Source organism: Urocitellus parryii, chromosome 11 (assembly GCF_045843805.1).
Source record: "Urocitellus parryii isolate mUroPar1 chromosome 11, mUroPar1.hap1, whole genome shotgun sequence".
In the NCBI taxonomy this organism is placed as follows: domain Eukaryota; kingdom Metazoa; phylum Chordata; class Mammalia; order Rodentia; family Sciuridae; genus Urocitellus; species Urocitellus parryii.
In genome coordinates this window covers 64153170-64176134 of record NC_135541.1, presented here as the reverse complement: position 1 = coordinate 64176134, position 22965 = coordinate 64153170, and the positions used below count along the sequence as shown (strand labels likewise).

The 22965-nt window shown below is 34.6% G+C and overlaps 1 protein-coding gene across 6 annotated transcripts in view; it reads left to right on the top strand.

Moving 5' to 3' along the window:
- Positions 1–22965, top strand: part of Ttll7 (tubulin tyrosine ligase like 7) — a 151735-nt gene that overhangs the window by 6821 nt on the left and 121949 nt on the right. For 4 of the 6 annotated variants that reach the window (XR_013344452.1, XM_026411157.2, XM_077803666.1 and 1 more), the window contains exon 2: positions 13778–13911. The exons of the other annotated variants lie outside the window; for them this stretch is intronic. The gene's annotated coding sequence lies outside the window, so the exon portion shown is untranslated. The remainder of the gene's footprint in view (positions 1–13777; positions 13912–22965) is intronic. 6 annotated transcript variants of the gene reach the window in all.

Genomic DNA, 22965 nt, shown 5'->3' with positions numbered 1-22965 from the left:
CATTTAGAATCACAGTGATATTAGAAATTGGTCTGCAGCTGCCCCTGATTGGATAGTGTTTTTTTGATTTACTTCTTTAAGGGTTTTTAAGGAAAAAGTAATTTCATTGAATGTTTTTTACTGATCTCTGATATTTATTTTCAGTTCTCATCATCTTCTACTTTGTTCAACACACACAAATTTTAACTCATTATTTTTGGAATATATAAACAAGTTATTTTTACATCTTGCCATAATAATTAAAGGAAAATTGACATCCAAAAATACCAAGAGAAATTTGAAAGGGATGTCAGTGTTTCTCAAAATTAAGCAGACTGTATATATGTGCCAGTGCTTTTTCACATGTCAAACATCAGTGCCAAATAAACATTTTTTTGCCAGAAAGAACCATGTTCTACTACTGTGGTATTTTTACTTTGAAATAAGTGGCATTTTCTCTTTTAAAAATTATATTACGTATATAATACATTTTGAGAGCTATTTTCCTCCTTGATTAAGAATTAAAAATTAAATATATTCTTCATTGGTTATTATATAATATGGCATATGTACTTCCATATTGTGTTCAACAGTGTTACTCTGAATTTTGATTTTAGAATTTACAGGTAATTAGAATAATCAAATATAGGAATCATGAAGGTAGTAAAGTGTAGCATCTGCTGGGAACAAAGTTAAGGAAATTCACTGAGCAAAATCTATGAACAGAGAGATTTAGATCTCTAAGAAAAATTAACTACTGATGTAGCCCAGGTTTTTTTTTTTTTCTCTTCTTATTTAACTATACATATTCTGGCAATGTGAAAGTTATAATCATAGTTCTGGAAGAAAACAAATATAATAGTCTCATTATATATGGTATCATTTTCCAGGGTTTCAGTTACCTATGGTCTTCTATGGTCCAAAAATATTAAATGAGAAATTCCAGAAATAGCAATTCATAATTTTTAAATTGTATGCTATTCTGAGAAGCATGATGCAATCTCATGCTCTCACATCCTCTCCAGCCATGGATGGGAATCTGTTCAGTGTATGTAGGCTTCATATCTGCCCACTGTGAGTTACTTAGTAGTCATTTCCATTGCAGCAGCCCAATGCTGTGTTCAGGTAACTCTGCTTTTACTTAATGGTCCCAAAGTGCAGAGTAGTGATGCTGCCAATTTGGATAGGCCAAAGAGAAACTGCTTCCTTTGAATGAAAAGATGAAAATTCTCAACTTAGGAAATAAAAAAAAATCATATGCAGAGTTTCCTAAGATGTACAATAGAATAGACATTTGGAGAGGGAGGAAACAGTGGGACATGGGGGTGGGCACATTTATATTATTTTTACTATAGTATATTATTATAATTGTTTGATTTTATTATTAGTTAATATTAATTTCTCGCTGTGTTATAAGTTAAACTTTACCATAGGTATGTATGTATATGTATGTGTGTATATATATATATATATATATATATATATAGAGAGAGAGAGAGAGAGAGAGAGAGAGAGAGAGAGAGAGAGAGAGAAAGAAACAGTATATATAAGGGTCAGTACTAACTCAGGTTTCAGGATCTACTGGGCGTATTGGAATGTATTCCCTGCCAATAGGGTGGACTACTATATTTAACATTTTTTTCAGTATAACTTGTTTTTTAGAATAGTGTGAAAATATTGCTATTTATGTAATTCTTTGGGTGATATCTGACATGTAAGGATTACACAGGTACATACTTTTTTGCCAGTGAATATTTTGTAGTATTGGTTTCTTTTAATAGTTTTTATTGTGATAAAAATACACAATATTTTATGTGTTAGCCATTTCTAAGTGTATAGTCGAGCAAGTTAAATATATTCTCATTTTTGTGAAACTGATTGTCTAGACTTTTTCCTCTTGCTTACCAGAAACTATATACCCATTGGTAGCTCAGCTTACCTTCCTTCCCACTTCATCTAGCCCCAGACAGCCACCATTCTACTGTTTCTGTGAATTTGACTACATTAAATACCATAGATAGGTAGAATCATATGGTATTTATTTTTTTGTAACTGGCTTATTTCACCTAAAATAAAGTTCATCCATGGATATGTCAGAATTTCTTTCCTTTTCAAGGCTGGATAGTATGCCTGTTTATCCATTCATTCATCCCTGAACATTTGCCTTGCTTCCACTTCTTGGTTATTGTGAATAGTGCTTCTGTGATCTTGGGGATGCAAATATATCTGCATGACCTTGATTTTATTTATTTAGACCTAGAAGTGGGATTGCTGGATCACATAGTAGTTTTATTTTGTATCTTTTGAGAAAAATTCATAGTGTTTTCCATAGTATTTGTACTATTTTATAGTCTCATCAGTAGTGCACACAAGTTCCAATTTTACCAAACTCTTGCCAATACTTTTTGATTTCTGAGATAATACTTCATTGTAGTTTTGATTCTCACTTCTCTGAGGATTAGTGATGTTGAGCATTTTTATATGCTAATTAAACATTTTCATATCATCTTTAGAGACATGTCTATTCATGTTCTTTGCCTATTATAAAATAAATAGTGTTATTTGATTTTCTGATTCTTTTTGCTCATGTAACATTTATTATTTTTAGCAGTTTAAAGAATGTATTGTTGAAATAGTTTCAAATTGATGTTTATTGTTTTTCTCCTTATTCTTTAAAGTGTACAGGATTATTTTGCAACTATGTAATTATTATACCTGCCATAATTATTTTACAGATTATACTTAATTTGATTGACTTTTCTTTGTGAAGACCCACTTATGTATCTTTCAATGTGGGATTTTGTTGTAGTAATTTAACCAGATGTTAATAAGAATTGTGTGAAACCTATGCATCATTTTAAAGATAACTGACATCTTCACTATATTTATTCTTCCATGGCATATCTTTCCAGGTATTTAAGTCTTCTTTGGTGTCTTTCATCAACATGTTATAATTTTGATTATACATCTTGTACATGTTTTATTAGATTAATACATAAGTATTTAATTTTCTTTGGAGCAAATAATAGGGAAATTTAAATTTATGTTTCCATTTCTTTGTTAAAATGGGGAAATTCAGTTGATTTTGTATCTTGATCTTGTGTCATGCAGCTTTACTAGACTTGCTTTTTGGTTCTAGAGGTTGAAGATCTTTTGAATTTTTCTTTAATGTATAGGATTATGTCATATGTAAATACAAAGTTTTTTCTCTTTTTTATCTATATGCCTTTATCATTGTTGCCTTATTCCAACAACTAGAACTTCCAGTACTATGTAAGTAAAAGTGATGAGAGTGCCTTGTTCCCAAACTTAGAGGGAAATCATTTAGTCTTTCACTATTATTATGGTAATTGTAGTTTTTTTTTGTACAGCCATGCTTCTTTATCTGTGGGGCCTTCATTGTTCAGTTCAACCAGTCATACACACATTTCCTTCTTGTCATTGCTTGCTGAACAGTACAGAATAATAGCTATTTACATATCATTTATGTTGTATTAAGTAGTAATCTAGAGATGGCTTAAAGAATATAGAGAATGTGTAGACCATATGCAAATACTATGTCATTTTACATAAGGGATTTGAACACCCAGAGATTTTGATACACATGGAGGATCTTGGAAATAGTCTTCCACATATATGGAGGAACTAAAATTGTACATGATTTTTCTGGGGTCAAGCAAATTCCCCTCCTTTTTTAGTACCCTGGGTCTTTTGGTCCTATATGGTTGTTGAATTGCATCAAGTACTTTGTCTATGCCAATTAATATGGGTATATACATTTTTTCTTCCCTAGTCTGTTGATACAATGGATTACATTACTTGATTTTTGACTATTAAATCAGCCTCATACACATGAAACAAAATTTAATTCATCATGACTACACACTCACATTATTTACATACATACATCTGTATACACATATGAACACACATTGTTGGGTTCAGTTTGCAAAACTTTGATAAAGATTTTGCATCTAAATTCATGAGAATTAATGGTCTATAGTTTCTAATGGTTATAGTTTCCTTTTTATTGTGCTTTCTTTGGCTTTGGTTGTTCCCTTCTCTCTCATGTTCTGAAAGAGGTTGTAAAAAATTGGTGTAAATTATTTGAGTGTTTGACAGAATTCTCCAATGATACTATCTTGGCCTGAGTATTTCCTTTTCAGGAGTTTTTTTATGAAAAAAAAAATCAAAATTATTTCTCTAATAATTAAAGAACTATTCAAGTTATCTGTTTTTTTTTGACACTGTTGGTAATTTGTGGTTTGTAAGGAATTGATATATTTCTTGTAAGTCGTTGAATTTATGATTGTAAGGTTATTCATTGTTTTTCCTTATCCATTTTCCCCTATTGTTCTTTTATTGGCCATAGATTCTGTTGAGATATTCTGTTTTATTCTTGATATTGGTGACTTGTGTCTTATCTTTTAAAAAGATCTTTGTCAGTCTTTCTAAAGGTTTATTGATTTAACATTTTTTTTGAAAACCTAGTTTTTGTGAGTTTCATTTTTATTTTCCTATTGTTTTCAAGTTCATTGAAGTGTATACACACATACATCTATGTACATATATCTGTATTTTTTCTGCTTCTTAAAGTAGGGACTTAGATTACTGATTTGTCATTGTTTCCTTTTGCTTATGTAAACATTTAGTGCTCCAAATTTTCCTCTTAACATGGTTTTGTCTTTATCTCACATATTTTGGTGTATTGTGCTTTCATTTCAATTTTCAAAAAAAAAATTAAAAAAATTTTCCTTTGAAGCTTCCTTTTTGGCCCATGGACCATTGAGCAAAATTTCATTGTTTGTTTGCCCGTCTGTCTGTCTGTCTTTCTTTCTTCTATCTAGATATAGAGAGTTACTGTGTTGCTCAGATTGGTCTTAAACTCATTGGCAAGTGATTCTCCCACCTGACTCCTGAGTAGCTGAGACAACGGGCATGTGCCACCACATCTGAGAAAGCATATTAATTCCCAAGTGTTTAGAGATTTTGCTGTTATTTCTGCTGTTCATTTCTAGTTTAAGAAATGTATGTTCAGTCAGAGAACATACTCTGCATGGTTTAAGTTCTTTTAAACTTGCCTGTCCATGTTTTATGAACCACAGTGTAGTGCATGTTGGTGAAACTCTATAGGTTCTTCAAAGAATGTGTGTTTTATTTTTGAGTAGAGTGTTTTAATGTCAATCAGATGCTACTGGTTGATGGTGTTGCTCAGCTTTTCTGTATTCTTGCTGACCAGTTTTGCCTAGTAGTACTATCAGTAGCTGAGAGTGGAGTTTTGAAGTTCTCACTACAAATGTAAATTTTAAAATATTTTTTCCAACTTTATCAGTTTTTGCTTTGTGTATTTTGAAATGTGTATGTTTGACACATGCACATTTAGGATGACTTTATTTTCTTTGTTAATTGAGCTTTTTATTATTTTGTCATAGTCCTCCTGATCCCTAATAATTTGCTTTTTCTTTGAATTCTACTTTAGATGTTATAAATAAAGATACTTTTGCTTTATAAAATTCATGACTGCATGATATATCTTTTTATATCTATTTATTTTCAACATACCTATGACATTATGTGTGAAATTGAGTTTTGTAGACAATATGGAGTTAGATTATATTTTTTAAGTTTACTTGTTAATCTCTCTTTTAATTGATGTATTTATACCAGTTATATTTTAATAATTGATATGTCAAGTTCTCCCTTTACCTCTGATTTGTTTTGTGTATTTTCTGTTTCTTTTGTCTTTCTGTAGGAAAGAACATTTTAACATTTTTTAGAGTTGCATTTTTATTTATTTATTTTTTGTTATATCACTTTATATGGTTGTCTTGGTGGGTGCTCTAGATGTCTGTCACAGCCTACTGTAGACAATAAGCCATGGTTTAGAAAACTGTACTTCCATTTAGGTTCTTTTACCCTCTCCACTTTAAATATAATAAGGTATTTCTTCTACATACATTGATTACTGTAACAGTGTTATATATTGCTTTTCCTACAAAAATGATTAAAGAATTTCATGAGGTTAGTGACAGGCTATTATGTGTACTTCTGTTTTTACCTTTTTTTGTTTTTTCTCTTTTCCCTTTTGAAGGTCCCACTCCTCTGTTATTGTTTTCTTTGCATTAGAAGGTTTTCTTAAGACATTCTTTCAAGTTAGGTGTGCTAGTAGCACATTCTTAGCTTTCCAAATTCCTCTCTAGAATGCCTTTTCTATCTTCCATTGCTGAATGTTAGTTTTGCCAGATAGGGTAGATAGGGTTAATAAGTATCCTCTTTTAGCATCTGAAAAATGGGCGTCTGTTTCTGGCTTCTACAGTTTCAGATAAGAAATTTATTGTCATTTAGATTGTTGTTACCTTACGTATTATGTCAGTCATCTTACTGTTTTTAAGATTTTTTGTCTTAAGTTTCCGTAAGTATGATTTTGATGTGTATTGGTGTATGTTTGAGTTTATCCTATATGGGATTCTCTTAGTTTCTTAAATCTGGAGGCTTCTGTCTTTTGCCAAATTTAGGATTTTTCAACCACTATTTCTTCAAATGCTTTGTCACTCTTATATTCTTTTTCTTAATTACTAATAACATTAGTTTTTTTTTGTTATTATTCCTTAGATTTGGGAGGCTTTCCCAGCCTGCTTTCTCTATATTGTTGAGCTTGAATAAATTTCATTAACCTTTCTTAAGTTCAGAGGTTCTGTCCTTAGTCATTGCTACTTACTATTGAGACCATTCAGCAGGTTTTTAATTTTAGCAGTTATATTTTTAAGCTCTATATTTTCCATTTGATTCTTTTCCATCACTTTTATTTCATGGCTGAAATTTTGTTTTTTCATTTATTTCAAGAAAATTGACTATTGAGGCAACTGAAAAAAAGAGTTGCTTTAAAATTCTAGTTAACTCCAGTATCTGATTATATTGAGATTATTCCAGTGTGATGCTAATATTTGGCATCAGTTGATGGTCTGTTTTCATTCAGTTTGTGATTTTCCTGGATTTTGGTGTGACAAATGAATTTTGATGGCACCCGGGGGACAGTCTTGTTAGGAGACTCTCAGTCCTATTTAAAACTCTTAACTTTATTTAGCAGGCAGTCACTTATTTAGGTCTGGAGTGTAGGTTCTGTCCTACCTTTTTGTGCTTTTCAGAGCCTTGGCAGTGCTACTTTGGTCTGTTTCATTTTGTGGTGCTCCTGAGGCTTTTGCCTATCACCCTTTGCTGATGCTGTCTGTGGGGATGTGGTATAAGGCACTGCCCTGAACTGCCACTGGTGGGGAGACGGTGTGGGACTTGGGTCTCCTTATGTCTCTGGGTGGAGGAAGGAGAGACAAAAGTCTCTGCTGACACTGCCCAAGCTAGGGAATCATGCTGTCTGAATCACCTTCCTTGTGAATGGAGGTGTAAGTTCCTCTTTAGGTCTGTGTTAGACTTTCCTTTCCCAGTCTTTCCCAGTGAGAGAAGCCTTTTTTTTTTTTTTTTTTTTCTGGAGGCCTGTTGGTGGTCATGGGTGGAGGATTCTGTGATGCTCTGTCCTGGGGAATATGTGAGATTCATAGAAAACCCAGGGAACTCAGCACATTATTGTTTCTCACATCCTGAAGTTCCTAAGGCTAGTCTGCCTCCTTACTTTCACCTTTCAGAGTCCTTTTATCGTTTTATGATGGATAATTTCCAGAGTAGTCAGTTGTGTATAAAAAGCAGGATCAGAAAAAAATTAAATCTATTACAGTTTGTTCTAGAATCAGAGGACATGGTTTTTAATGTGCCATTTTACTCACAGCAAAGTATGCACGGAGCATTTCTGCTGTACATCAAAGTTTGATGGCTGCCTCAAGAAAAGCACTTGTGTGATGTTTTTAACTGCTTTTGAAATACCATACCATTTTTACTTGAAAGAAAAACTGACATAAAACAGTTTCTTTTTCAGACTTGAATGTTTGGCAGGCATTTTTCTTGAAAGTGAAATGAGCCTATTACTTCAAGAAAAAACAGTATTTGTTGCAAATGATGAAATTTGTGTTTGCAAGAAAAAAATCAGAGTTTTGGAAACTTTAATCCACCACTGTGAGCTTTTCTTCTTCCCAGTACCTAAATGTGCTTTTGATGAAATCATTTAGTGTTTTTAAAATACTGTAAAATGAAATGTACCAACCTTTGGAAGATCTGGATGGCTGAGGAAACCAATATTTTGCCATGATTAATGCACAATGTTGTAGAAGTACACAGAGGTAAAACTTCCCTTTAAAGCATAATATAGACCACTGAATTTTAAAAAAGTTATTAATATTATTTTTCACTGACAAATCACAATCGAATATATTTTGAGGGTTCAATGTAATGTTTTGATATGTATATCTACTGTGGCATGATTAAATTAAGTCAATTAATATATCCATCATGTCACTTACCTGTCATTTTTATTGTGAGATGTTTGAAATTTACTCTTTTAGTTATTTTGAGATATATGATACAGTTATGTGTTGCATAATGATGTTTCAGACAAAAATGATAGCCTCTAAGGTTATAATGGAACCGAGAAAGTTCTGTTGTCCAGTTTTTCTGTTCTATTTTTACATGTGTTCAACACATGAATACTTACTATTGTGTTACAATTGCCTACAGTAGTCAGTACATTAACTTGCTATACCTGTTTGTAGTTTAGGAGCAATGGTCTATACTATATGGCCAAGATGTGTAGTAGGCTGTTCCTACTAAGTACACTCTATGATGTTTGTACATTGACAAAATTGCCTAACAATGCATTTCTCAGAACATATCCCTGCTGTTAAGTATCACATGGCTATATTTTATTATAGACTACAGTCAGCTTTCCATGTAGTAAAGCTCAAAATCTCTTAGTCATAAATTTTGTGCCTTTTGACCTATAATTCAGCATGTTCATCCCCATCCCAGCCTTTGATAAGCGTCATTCTATTATTATTGTTATTATCATGGTACTGAGGATTGAATTCATGGGTACTTAACCACTGAGCCATGTTCCCAGCCCTTTTTAGATATTTTATTTGTAGACAGGGTCTTGCTGAGTTGCTAAGTACCTTGCAAAGTTTCTAAGGCTGGTTTTGAACTCTCAATCCTCCTGCCTCAGTTTCCCGAGCTGCTGGGATTACAGGCGTGCACCATTGTGCCTGGCATCATTCTACGTTTTATGAGTTCAACTTTATTAAATGTCATATGTAAATAAGATTATTCAATATTTATCTTTCTATGCCTGGCTTATTTCACTTAGCAAAATGTCCCCCAGATACATACACATTGTCACAAATGATGGAATCTCCCCTTTTAAAAGGGTGAATAGTATTCTATTGTGTATCTCTCTCTCTCTCTCTCTCTGTCTCTCTCTGTCTCTCTCTGTCTCTCTCTCTCTCTCTCTCACACACACACACACACACACACACGACCACATTTTCTTTACCTATTTCCTGTTCATTTGTTGGTAGAGACCTAGGTTGTTTTCATATCTTGGCTATTGTAAATAATGCTCCATCACAACAATGAACAACTCAGGAGCAAAGATATTCCTTCACCATAATTATTTCAGTTCCTCTGGCTATACATCTAGAAGTGTGATTACTGCTTTGTGTGCTACTTCTATTTTTAGTTATTTGAAGAACCTCCATATTATCTCCCATAATGGTCATATTAATTTATATTCCCACCAACAATGTACAAGAATTCCTTTTTCTTTACATCTTCCCTAGTACTTGGTACCTTTTGTCTTTTTGGTACTAGCCATTCTAACAGATATAAAGTGATATCTCACAGTGTTTTTTATGGACATTTCCCTGATAATTAGTGATGCTGATCAGTTTTTCATATATCTGCTCTCCACTTATTTGTATGTATTTTTTTGAGAAATAACTTTTCATTCTTTCCCCATCTTTTCATCAGATTATTTGCCTTCTTGCTGTTGAGTTTTTTTGAATTCTTTCTTTATTTGGCTATTAACCCCTTATCAGATGGATAGTTTGCAAATATTTTCTCCTATTCTGTTGTCTCTTCACTCTGTTAATTGTTTACTTTTCTATACACAGAAGCTTTTTTTTTTTTTTTTAAAGAGAGAGTGATAGAGGGAGGGAGAGAGAGAGAGAGAGAGAGAGAGAGAGAGAGAGAGAGAATTTTTTAATATTTATTTTTTTTTTAGTTATCGGCGGACACAACATCTTTGTTGGTATGTGGTGCTGAGGATCGAACCCGGGCCGCACGCATGCCAGACAAGCGCGCTACCGCTTGAGCCACATCCCCAGCCCCCACAGAAGCTTTTTAATTTGATGCCATTCAGTTTTTGCTATTGTTGCCAGTGCTTTGGGAATCATGTCCAAAAATTGATTGCCCAAGCTAGTGTCAAGAAGCTGTTCCCCTGTTTCCCCCGCCCCGTTTTCTTCTTGCAGTTTTACAGTATCAGTTCTTATGTTTAAGTTGTTAATCCATTTTGAGTTCATTTTTATAAATGAAATAAGGTTCTAATTTCATTCTTCCACATGTGGATATCTAGTTTTCCAGTATCATTTGCTGTGGTTGGAATATGATTTGTCACTTGCAGAACTCATGTTGAAATTTGATTGTCATTGTGATGGTATTGGGAGGTGGGCCCTTTAAGAGGTAATTGGGTCTTGAATGCTCAACTCTCATAAATGGATAGTCCATTCATGAATTTATGGATTCATGGATAAATGGGTTACTGCAGAAATGTTATAAAAGCTAGCCTTTCTTTGGCTTACTGGTTCTATCTCCTCATGTGGTGCCCTTCACCATGTTATGATGCAGCAAGAAGCCCTTCCTGGATGCCAGGGCCATACTGTTAGACTTACAGTCTTAACCATGAGGTAAATAAAGTTTTATTCTTTATAAATTATTAGGTTTCAAGTATTTTATTATAGCAACAGAAAATGAACTAAGACACCATTTATTAGAGTGACTGGCCCTTTTTCATGGTATGTTCTTATACCTTTGTCAAAAATCAGTTGAATATAAATGTGTGGGTTTGTTTCTGGGTTCTCTATACTTTTCCATTGTTCAATGTGTCTCTTTTTATGTCATTACCATACTGCTTTCACAATAATTGCTTTATAAAATGTTTTGAAATTAGGGAGTGTGTTGTCTCCAATGTTGTTCAATGCTCAAGAGTGTTTTAGATATTTGTGCATTTGATGTAACAGAAAACAAAAGATTTCACTCCTCCTCTTTGTAACTGCCTATCTCCCTGATGTCAGATTTTCTCATATTATCTAACCAGAACAATTTAGATTGAATGTGGAAGCACATGTAAGAATACAGTTGTCCTGTGTGAATAGTCAAGAGATTTGACAAAGTGTAAAACAGTTTCCCTGTTCTCCTTTTTTTTGTTTTGAAATTTATAGTTCTTTTTAAATAAATGTTTTGTTTTTATTAATATTAAAAATGAATAAATATTTTAACTATCACTTTTAATTTCTAAGAGGGTAGGTAATGAAGGTGTAAACCATAAAACTCAATAATTTTTAAGAGTGTAAAGGTTTCCTAAATCAAAAAGTTTGAGAATCATATCCTAAGACAGCCAAGATAAGAGGAAAAGGACCAGAGGTGTAGGCATGTGGCATCTCACATTTGCCTAATGAAGAGCTCTTATCTCACTGGGTTGTGCCATATGCTTGTTTTTTTCTCTCTAATATTTGCATTTCCATAAAAGATGCTTTTTCCTCCATATTGAATCATCGATATACATTTGTCTATCTGAAAATAAGTGTAGTAAACAGAACCCTACAATGTAATCTTTTTTTTTATTATTAGTTGCTCTTCACAACTAAATCCCTCAAAACTATCTCTGTTCTGACTTTATTGTAATCAATACAACATGTAAAACACAACTGTATCTTAATTATGAACTATAACAGAATAATAATTTTGGTTCAATGGTGACTCACCCAAGATAAAGTAATTAGAAAGTTTTACCAAGAACTGACTCAAAGATGATACAAAATATCTGAGTTACTTTTTAAAAAAAAATTGATTAATGTAAATGACTTTTGTACTTTTCCTCAGTACTTTATCAAGATATAAAAGTATAGTAAAACGTGCATCTGATTCTTTACAAGATTTTGACAAATAGCTTTCAAAGTTGCAAGTGGTTTGTGATAGTATGCACATGCAAGATGAGAGCAAATTGAGAATAGCAGTTTTAAAAAATAAATCGAAGTGATCTTGGGGAGAGATCAGTTGACAGAATTCATGCTCTGTAATCCTATGTATTTATTAGAACTAGGGCACTCATTTAATTCTTAGTTCTTTAACTTCCAGGTAAAGAAGGAAGTCAAAAGTTTAATGATTACTTAAAAAACTGATCCATAAGAAACAAATTGATTTTTCAAGAAGAACAAGTTTGTCTCTGTATTGAATCAAGAGTAGAATTTCTGCTATTGTTTCTTTTAAAGTGGACTTAGTATAGTGTAATTCACAATGTACTCAACATCCTTACAGTGAAATCTAACAGCATTCCATTTAGGCTGTTTCTTTAATGTCCTTCAATATGGGCCCATGACATGGCTCTATATCATCGGGGAAAGTAACTTCTCAAGGTCTTATTAGTTTCCTTTCTTTCTTTTATTAATTTTTTTGTAGTTGTGTATGAACAGTGCACCTTTATTTTATTTTTTTATTTTTATGCGGAGCTAAGGATCAAACCCAGTGACTCACGTATGTTCGGCAAGTACTCTGCCACTGAGCTACAGCCCCAGCCCTATTAGTTTCCTTTCTAATATGACAATAATGTTTACCCTTCAAGCATTTTGACATAGTAAAGATAATACAGTGAGTGCTCAATAAATTATAATTATTGTTCTTTTGTTACAGTAGCTGTGACAGGCAATGTGATATGATCCAGGTATGGAGTTTTCTGGTGACCTTATGTCAGAAATGGATGTTGCAATGTCCACAAAATGAAGGTCCTGCATTTTTTAAAAGAAAATATTTTATATATAACATATTACATTTCTTAGCTGAAAAAAATTGAGGGCTAGTATTAAGTTTTACTGCCTAAAAATTGCCTGCTATTATTTGTATCCAGTCAAATGAAGAATCACATGATTTGAGAGTTATTTAAGAAATAGGGGTCTTCCAAATATATGTATTTGAATAGAAAGTCATAGCACCTTTAGTAGGCTAAAGAAATGACTGTAGAGAGGTTTGAAAATTTCCTCCAAAATAACTTTGGGTTTGTTCCAACACAACAGAAGAGCTGATGACAGAAATTCCAGACTTGTGACATGAACTGTAACTCCAGATACCTATCTCAGCTAGCACAGTTTTATGTACAAATAAAACAGGCAAGACTACTGTCACTGGTAATCCTCTTAGAGGAAAGAGTAATTTTTTTTCTTTAGACCACAATGTTTTCTTCTGGAGTGTTCTTTCAACTATCAGTCAAGTCTCTATCAAAGGAAAGAAAAAACAAATTTATTAGGGTTAGGTAAATTCTCAGTCAGTGAAGGCTGAGTTAGGGCCTGGACTATATAAACTTTTCAATTTAAACAGAGGAGTAGATTAGCTTGTAGTAATTGCACAAGCATTCCACAAGGATGTCTTGCTTTGTTAGTGGTCTTTTAAAGTCAGCTGTCAGAGGAACCTATCAGGATTTTGATGTTTTAAATATTTGGAGTCTTTGTTAAGAGTAGGATTTTCTTTCTTTATTAATCCTCTGAGAATTTGACTTTAGCAAATTGTGCAGTTGCCACACATTTTCAACATCATTTAAAGCCACCTTGGGTTATCTACAGAGGACTAACCAAGATTTATCCTGTGTCTGCAGACCACTGAAGCTAGCGCTGATCTCCCCTGTCTCCACGGGGAGGCCCGCAGGAGAAAGGCCCAGGTTCTTCCTGCCTGAACCAATCCAGTGGGAAGATCGTGGTCATAAGAATCTGAGTCCACTAGGTTCTTTAGGTATGTGTTGAACTAATCAATAAATTAAGACTCAAATATATATCCTAGTCTCCAATAGTGTTGTATTTCATATTAGAAATTTTCATTTCGATAACTGTTAGATTGGAATTTCAGGGTTTTAAATAAATCTCTCCTGCCGCAGTCTGACTGGGCACAATTCAGGAGCCACTTGTCAAAAGAAACAAACTTTATTTTTAAAACTACAAACGCCAAACAAAACAGCTCCTCAGGAAAAACCCTCAGAGCCCAACTGCCACCACCGGCTTCCACAAGCCTCTCCCACACACCAACCACCACCTCCCACAATCCTCCTGCTCTTGAGGCCGATTGGCTAGGTCGCGTGGGCGGAGCCAAAGAAGTCCCCCAATGAGCAGTTCCGTAGTCTGAAGGGCAGGGAAACAGCCCAATGAACATGACTGCAGAGGAGCCAATCAGCTAGATGTTGCTGGGGCCACTGTGAGCCAATCATCAGCTGGCAGCTTGAAGGGCAGGGAAACAGCCCAATGAACATCACCGCAGAGGAGCCAATCAGCTAGATGTTGCTGGGGCCACTGTGAGCCAATCATCAGCCGGCAGCTGGAAGTTTGCTGGGGCCCCTTTGGCTGTGGCTCTCAACATCTCCCCCTCTCTGTTTAAACGACAAGCATGACAAGCATGTGGCTTAGGGACCGTGCCTGCCTTAGGTTGTCCAATACTACATATGGTCCTTACCCGTCTTCGGATGAGCTGACCTCAGGGCGTCAGCCTCCTGTCTTAGGTTGGTACCATTGTAATTGGATCTTACCCGTCATTGACTACCGGTCCAGTATACAGCCACACCTGTGGAGAGGTACCAGCGGGGGGGTGAGGTTCTTTGCCTCACCTCTGTTGGCCCCCAAATAGCTGAACGATCATTACAAGCAGAAGGGAGGAAGATATACCAAATCAATACTCCAATACTACCACAAGTCGAGACATTAATGAACAAGGGCAAATTGTTGCAGCTGCAGTAAAACAGGCTTTAGATGCCAGAGACATTAATGAACAAGGGCAAATTGTGGCAGCTGCAGTAAAACAGGCTTTAGATGCCGGGCTAAGAACATGCTACAATTGTCAACAAGCAGGACATTTTAAAAGGAATTGCCCCATAGGAGGAGGGTTTAACAATACTAGGTATCAAAGGAATAGAATACCGGGTATTTGTCCACGATGCCGTAGAGGGAGACATTGGGCTAATGAATGCCGTTCTCAAACCACCATAGAGGGTACTCCATTATCAAAAAACGAACAAGGACAAGGTTTTTATCCACAATATCGTGGACAAAGGCATCGGGCTCCGTTGCCAAAAAACGGACAGGGGGCCCCAATGCTCCGGGGCCCCAAACCACAAATATACGGAGCTCTGGAGGAACCCAGCAACCCCAGCAACCCCATCAGGGTAGTGCCCAGGGCATCAGATCCCTCATCAGACAAACCAGAGGGAGCGCAGGGTTGGACATCTGCGCCTCTGCCAGAGCAGTACTAACTCCAGAGATGGGAGTTCAAATCATTCCCACAGGGGTGAAAGGACCTCTTCCCAAAGGAACAGTAGGCTTATTATTGGGACGCAGCTCTTCTACTCTAAAAGGACTTTTGATAAGTCCTGGGGTAATTGATCCCGATTATGAAGGTGAAATAAAAATTATAGCCAGTTCTCCAAAGGGTATATCAGTAATTTCACCAGGAGATAGAATAGCACAATTACTAATAATACCAAGCCTACATGATAAATTTTCCAATCATACTGTAGAAAGAGGTTCCAAGGGATTAGGCTCCACAGGTGTAGATTGGGCTATGCTTTCTTTAAATTTAGATTCTCGCCCCATGCTAAAACTAAATATTCAAGGACATGAATTTAATGGGCTACTGGATACAGGTGCAGACCTTAGCATTATCTCTCGTCAAGAATGGCCAAAACATTGGCCATTACAACAAGCCACTCAAACACTTCGAGGCCTAGGAGTGGCGAATAATCCCGATAAAAGTGCAATGGTATTAGATTGGAAGGATCCTGAAGGATGTGAAGGAACTATACAGCCATATGTATTGGATCATCTTCCTGTAAATTTATGGGGACGAGATGTCTTAGATCAATTAGGTTTGACATTAACAAATAATATCAATCAAAATGCACCCACTATTATGGCTAGACAAGGTTTTAGGAAAGGAAAAAGATTAGAAAAACAAGAACAAGGTATAGCAGCACCAATACAAATAAATCAAGGAACAGACAGACATGGGTTGGATTTTCACAAAGGGCCACTGAGACAATAAAAATTACCTGGAAATCAGAAAGACCAGTATGGGTCCCTCAGTGGCCCTTGACTAAAGAAAAGATACAAGTAGCCCATGATCTGGTCAAACAACAATTAGTGGAAGGACATATACAACCTTCTGTATCTCCCCGTATGGGCCACCAAATGCCGCAGTCTGACTGGGCACAATTCAGGAGCCACTTGTCAAAAGAAACAAACTTTATTTTTAAAACTACAAACGCCAAACAAAACAGCTCCTCAGGAAAAACCCTCAGAGCCCAACTGCCACCACCGGCTTCCACAAGCCTCTCCCACACACCAACCACCACCTCCCACAATCCTCCTGCTCTTGAGGCCGATTGGCTAGGTCGCGTGGGCGGAGCCAAAGAAGTCCCCCAATGAGCAGTTCCGTAGTCTGAAGGGCAGGGAAACAGCCCAATGAACATGACTGCAGAGGAGCCAATCAGCTAGATGTTGCTGGGGCCACTGTGAGCCAATCATCAGCTGGCAGCTTGAAGGGCAGGGAAACAGCCCAATGAACATCACCGCAGAGGAGCCAATCAGCTAGATGTTGCTGGGGCCACTGTGAGCCAATCATCAGCCGGCAGCTGGAAGTTTGCTGGCAGCTGGAAGTTTGCTGGGGCCCCTTTGGCTGTGGCTCTCAACACTCTCCTATCATTCTCATTTATTTCTTCTTTTCCAAATACCAAGGTACTTCTTATTTTATTTGGAAGCCCTTGTGATATATTTTAGTTTAAACTGGTTCTTAAAAAATCAGCTATAAAGAGGTAAAATATTAAAATATCAATAATATTTTCATGATTGAGATTTATAATTTCTCATAGGAAAACTGGATGACTGTGTGTGTGTGTGTGTGTGTGTGTGTGTTTATCTGTGTGTGTGTGTGTGAGAGAGAGAGAGAGAGAGAGGGAGAGAGAGAAAGAGAAAGAGAGAATATGTGTGTGTGAGTGTGTGTGTGTATGTGTACGTTTTCTTTATTACTCACCACTTGATGGACACTTAGGTGGTTTCTGTTTCTTGGTCATTGTGAATAGTGCTACAGGAACATGGGAGTGCAGGTGTCTGACACACTAATTTCATTTCTTAATTTACATTCCCACCAACAGTCTGCAAGCATTCTTCTCTTTTCTCCACATCCTTATCAGCACTTGTTATCTTTACTCTTTTTGATATAAGCCATTTTTACTGGAGTGAGGTGATACTTCGTGGTTTAGATGAACTATACTTGATTTTGACATAGACTATTTCTTCTCTATAATATGTGGAATCATGAGCATACCATTCTAGAGAGTGATTAGGAAGGGTAATCCTTTTTTTTTTAAGTGACTATAATTTACCCATTTCATTTGCATTTGGGATAGAGTTTTGGTTAAGGATCTCTTTGTTAGGCTCTATCCTCTGCTTGTATTTTTATTTTTATTTTTTTTTTGTCTGTGAGCAGTCAGCTAAATGCTGAAAAGCTGAGAAAGAAAAGCCTTGTGGGTTCATGCACAGGCACATTGGTATCTCAATCTCTCTTTCTGCCTGGTGTCTGCATCATTTTTTATGATCTATTGAAGAGCGGCTTCAGATTCCATAGTGGATGTAAGATGATTATTTTTACTCTGTGATTTTTAGTTATATATTAAGTAGGTAAGATAAATGTTATATAAAATCTAATGGACTAAATGAGGAGAACAGGAAATGCATTGGTATAGACTTCTTGCAGGGAACAATATCTAAATGGCAATCTAAACTTTTAGTGAAATAGTCACTTAACTCTTGTAAATGGAATTGAGCAAATAAGAAAAACATGGCTCTATTCTAAAAACATACCTAAATCATCTACCATGAAATCAGATTTTTGGCTTTGAAAGGTTTTTTTCTTTTTTTAATTTTTTTTTAGTTGTAGTTGGACACAATACCTTCATTTTATTTATTTTTGTGTGGTGCTGAGGATTGAACCCAGGGACTCATATGTGCTAGGTGAGCACTCTACCACTGAGCCACAACCTCAGCCGGGCTTTGAATGTTTTTACATTTATGTTGTCCCATTTCTAACTTTTTTTTTTTTTTTTTTTTGGCTAGAAAAGGCAAATTGAAATTCAGACAGTAAGCTATGATTTGTCCACTCCTAGTTTTTCTATCTGTGCTCTAAGAGGAAATATTTGGCTTATAGCCAATTCTCTACCTTCTTTGGACATCATCCAACTGTGGGTGCTGTAGTCTGTCTCTTCCTGAGATAAATTGGCAGCCCTGCTTACCAGTCAGTTCCAGCCATGCTGGCTTTTGCTTCTAACAGCTAAGTCTGATAGTGTTATGTGAAGCTGTATAAAATAGAGGATCCTGATCTGGGCCAGAAATTTAAAGGAAAAAAGTGCTAAATAATTTTTCACTTTTGTTTTGAGATTTCATGATGTTTGAATATAGAGATTTTGAAGTTTAATTTCTCAGAAAGAGTGGCAGAATTTTTTCTGTGGATTCCTAAAATAGATTTTTATGGAGCAATGTCTGTGCTCTCTGTAATTCTCTCAAGCTTAATTCCCATTTCTGTCCTATAGTAATTTTAAACTTTTTATTTTTTGAGGCAGGGTCTTGCTAAGTTGCGTAGGGGCTTGCTGAGTTGCTCAGGCTGATCTTGGACTTGAAATCCTCTTGCTTTAACCTCCTGAGTTGCTGGAATTACAGGCATGTGTCACCATGGCTTTAATCCTTTTTTTAAAATTATATATTATACTAATTGGTACTTACTAGATGTAGTCAATAATATTTATTAAATGTCTTAATTATTTAGGTCATTGTGATACATAAGACTTTCTGCTTGTCAGGGATATAAGGTATAAAGTCACATATATATATATATATTGTATATATGCATATTTATTAAAATTTTTTTTGAATTATGAAAACATCCCAATATTTCATCTTAAGTTGAGAAATGGGAGACATGATAAAATGACTTTATTGATATGACCAAAGATAATGAAAAGAGTTTGATGGAGCTAAGAAGTGAAAATCAAGAATGTAGTTAGTATTTGGTGTTTTTATGAAATTCTTTTTCCATTACAATTCACAGCATAGAAGAAACCATAACTTATTTGGTGAATTTTACTTGTAATTGTTCAATAAATGCCTGTTAAATTAAAAGCAAGTAGAGAAAAATGAATTGGAAAAGTCTGTTTTATATTAAAGTGGGTAAGAGTATATAGTATGGAGAGCTGATCTACTTAATTAAAAAACAAAATCTGCTGTGTTAAGCTCTGTGCTTTATTCATATTGCTCAGAATGATACTGCCCTTTCCAATAAAAATTCAAAAGCAAATACTTAAAAATATAAGACATAATGTGGTAAGCATTGTAACAGTGGGAATGAACTTGTGTTAGCTTTTCATTGTTATGATCAAAACACCTGACAAGAACAACTTGAAGGTGGAAAGATTTATTTTGGATATAAATTAGTAGGTAGATCTTAGAATATAAAGAGAAGCCCCTTTGATATCCAGTATGTAGATTTGCATAGGAACTATTTGACTCCTTCTCTGCAGGATTTCAAGATGGTAGGAAACACTAATGACAGTGGCAAATTTGCCATTCAGAAGCCAACATGGTATAGTGCAAAGAAAATTTAGAGAGTTGACAGACTTGTCTAATTCTTTAACAAGTCATTGAATCTTTTTGAGTCTCAGTTTCCTCATCTGTAAAATGGAATCAATAAAGCAATTTATGAGGACAAAATGAAATAACTATCTAAACAGTGGTTCTCAAACTTGCCTGCACATTTAAATCACACAGGGAGCTTTACTAAGCTCTTACACCCAGGCTGCAATCCAGACAATTATCTCAGAAAGTTTGTGGCTGGGACCACCACATCAGTATTTTTAAAAAGTTCACTTAGTTTAGTCTATGTTGAAATGCTTGGTCATAAAGCCTAGAGTGAAATGTGTGTAACATGGTAGGCACTTGATACACATCTAGTTCCCTGAAACACACACAAATGACAGCCTTTAAGAGTGCTTAGTATATCATGTATAAAATGCATTTGCTTTGTTTTTACTATTGTTCTGTCAGATGATGGAATAACACAGGACTGAGATAAAAAGAGAGAAACTGCTTATTAGAGAGGAGAATGGCTACTTTTATTTTCAGACGCTATCAGTGTAATTATTTCAATGAATTATAATTATTTCAAAGACAGAAAACTTAAAAATATTTTAATTAAAATTTAAACCTTAATGGCTCACAGTTGGGGATAACCTTAATTTGATACAGAGAGATACTTGAAACATATAACAATCTTAATTTTAGCAAAGATATTCATATTATATAGATCATGTCTACATAATAAGTGTTCTACACAATATGCAGACATGTAGATATATTTTTTCTTTATAACAGTTGGTCGACTTCTAGTATTTGTGTGAAATATCGAAACTAGAGTTGAATCTTATAAAGACTGACATGTATTGTTAATATGATAATTTGCCTCCTGGTTTCATGCTGCTGTCATCATTATCAAATTATCTCCTCTGACCATGGAACCCGAGTCTCTGAGTATAGATACTTCTGTTAGCCACCAAAATCTATTAGGCTAACATCATGAAGACAAGAACATATTTTATGTGTTTATTAACATGATCTATATTTTCCATTATATCAAATAGAATATTTAGCAGTCTGCTTGTATACTTTTTAAAAATTATTGTTTGTTTTGACTTTGATCTTAGAAAGGTCATTTATTTATTGGAATTATTTTTTCAGTATGATTTTTTCCCCATAATAACTACTTTGAAAAGAACATCTAGAATAATACTTATTTGAAATATTCATTTAAGAAAGAACTTACTTATTCTTCTCATAGTCTTTACTGTTGCTAATTTTCAGCAATCATATATGTTCCTTACATTAGGTGCACATTCAGACAACAAAACAAACATTTTTCCCATTTCCAGGAAATTGATGTATAAATTGGTATATTAATTTTGCTTAGGTGAAATGCACATTTGTTTTCTTTTACTTTTGTGGTTTTTAGATCAACATGTTAAATTATTAGAACATTTGTAGACTACCTATATCCTCAAATTTAAGTGAGTTAATGCATGTAAAATTCTTTAAATAATACCTGGCACAGAGATTTAATAAGTATTTGTTATTGTCTGCTGTAAGCGGGGGTTTAGAAAACTGAATAATGTAAAAGTACATTATAACAGAGCCAGATACTTGCAAAATAAGTTAGAGAATTTAAAATTTTATGACTGAGTATAAAAGTTTATATTTCTGCTTTCTAGTGTTTACCTCCTGAAAAGGAAATGCTTGACACACCAATAGGTGTCTTGTATTCAGAGTTGAAATTAAGATTGAAGTTTCTGGTTCCAGGAAGGAAAAATAGCATTTGGAGGCTTAACTAATTTTGTTAAAAAACCCTGATATTAAGGATATTAAGAAAATTGAAGAATTATAAGCCTAGGGAAAAGCCCAAATTGTTGTTTCCATAGCTTTCCAATATGACAAAACCCAAACTGGTAATAATCCACTTGGATTGAATTACAGAATTTGTGAATCTTATGAAGACTGACATGTATGAGTATGATCATCTTCCTTGTGGTTCTACGCTTTGGTCATTATCAAATTACCTCTTCTGACACTGTGGAACCTTAAGAGTCCCTTGTGATTGACAGTTGAAATCTAGAACCTATCATGGATAGATTTTGGGACAGTATTACCAGAGGCTATATGATTTATTTAGGATTAATGATTAAACATATTTCATAGAAGGTAATGAGTTCATGCATTCCTATGTGACTAAGAAAACCGCTTGATTTTGCCAAGCAGAAAAATGTAACTCCAGTCCCTCTCTCTAATCTTCCATCTGCTTTCTTCCCTTACTATATTTTTTCTTCCTCCTTCCATTTCTTTTTGAAGAGCATCATTTTTAACTACATTCTTTTGAAAAATGTTCACATATAAACAGGGAAATATATTTTCCATTCTGTATTACCTTTCTTTAAAGAGCTTGGGATGTGTTAAAATGATGTTAATGGAAAAATAAGTAATGACAAAAATTGTTGGTCATGATCATATAATTGTGTTTTTAAAGGTGCTGTGTTGTGTCTTCTAATCATCTTTATTGACATCTGAAAAGAAGGTAGTGCATGTAGGGTTAGCTCACTGTGGAGGTTAGTCACGATAGGGTTGTTGAATCTGAACATGGAAAACAGTATAGGGATGAATTTGAAGCTTCGCTTCAGCAAGGTGGACGGATCAAAAAAAATTTTTTTTAAAGTAATGAACTGATGTTGGAATTGCATCCTCTAGATAATTAGGTAAGTCATAAAAATTGTTTAATCTCAGTTTCTTCATTGTTAAATGAAGAAAATAAATCTTTATTGACTTTTCAGTGTTGTGAAGAAAGCAGGGATTAAGAATATGAATGCCAAACTAAAACTGTTTTTGCTTAAATAGTAGGATACCAGTCCTATCACTTACAGCAGTGTATCTTCATCTTTTCATCTTCAAAATGGGAATGATAGTAGTACCAATTTTTGAGGTTTTGCTAGGTATTATATAAGATGACCTATATAATGCTGAACACAGTGTTTTAACAGAGATCAAATATTCATTCATTCACTCATTCAAGAAATGTTTATTGAATGCCTGTTATGTCCTAGATACTTTTGTAGGTGCTTAGGATATGTGAGCAGAACCAAATAGTACTCTTCTTTGCAAGTTTATAATCTAATGAGAGAGAATTAAACACACAATTACTATGCTAAATGTTGTAAAA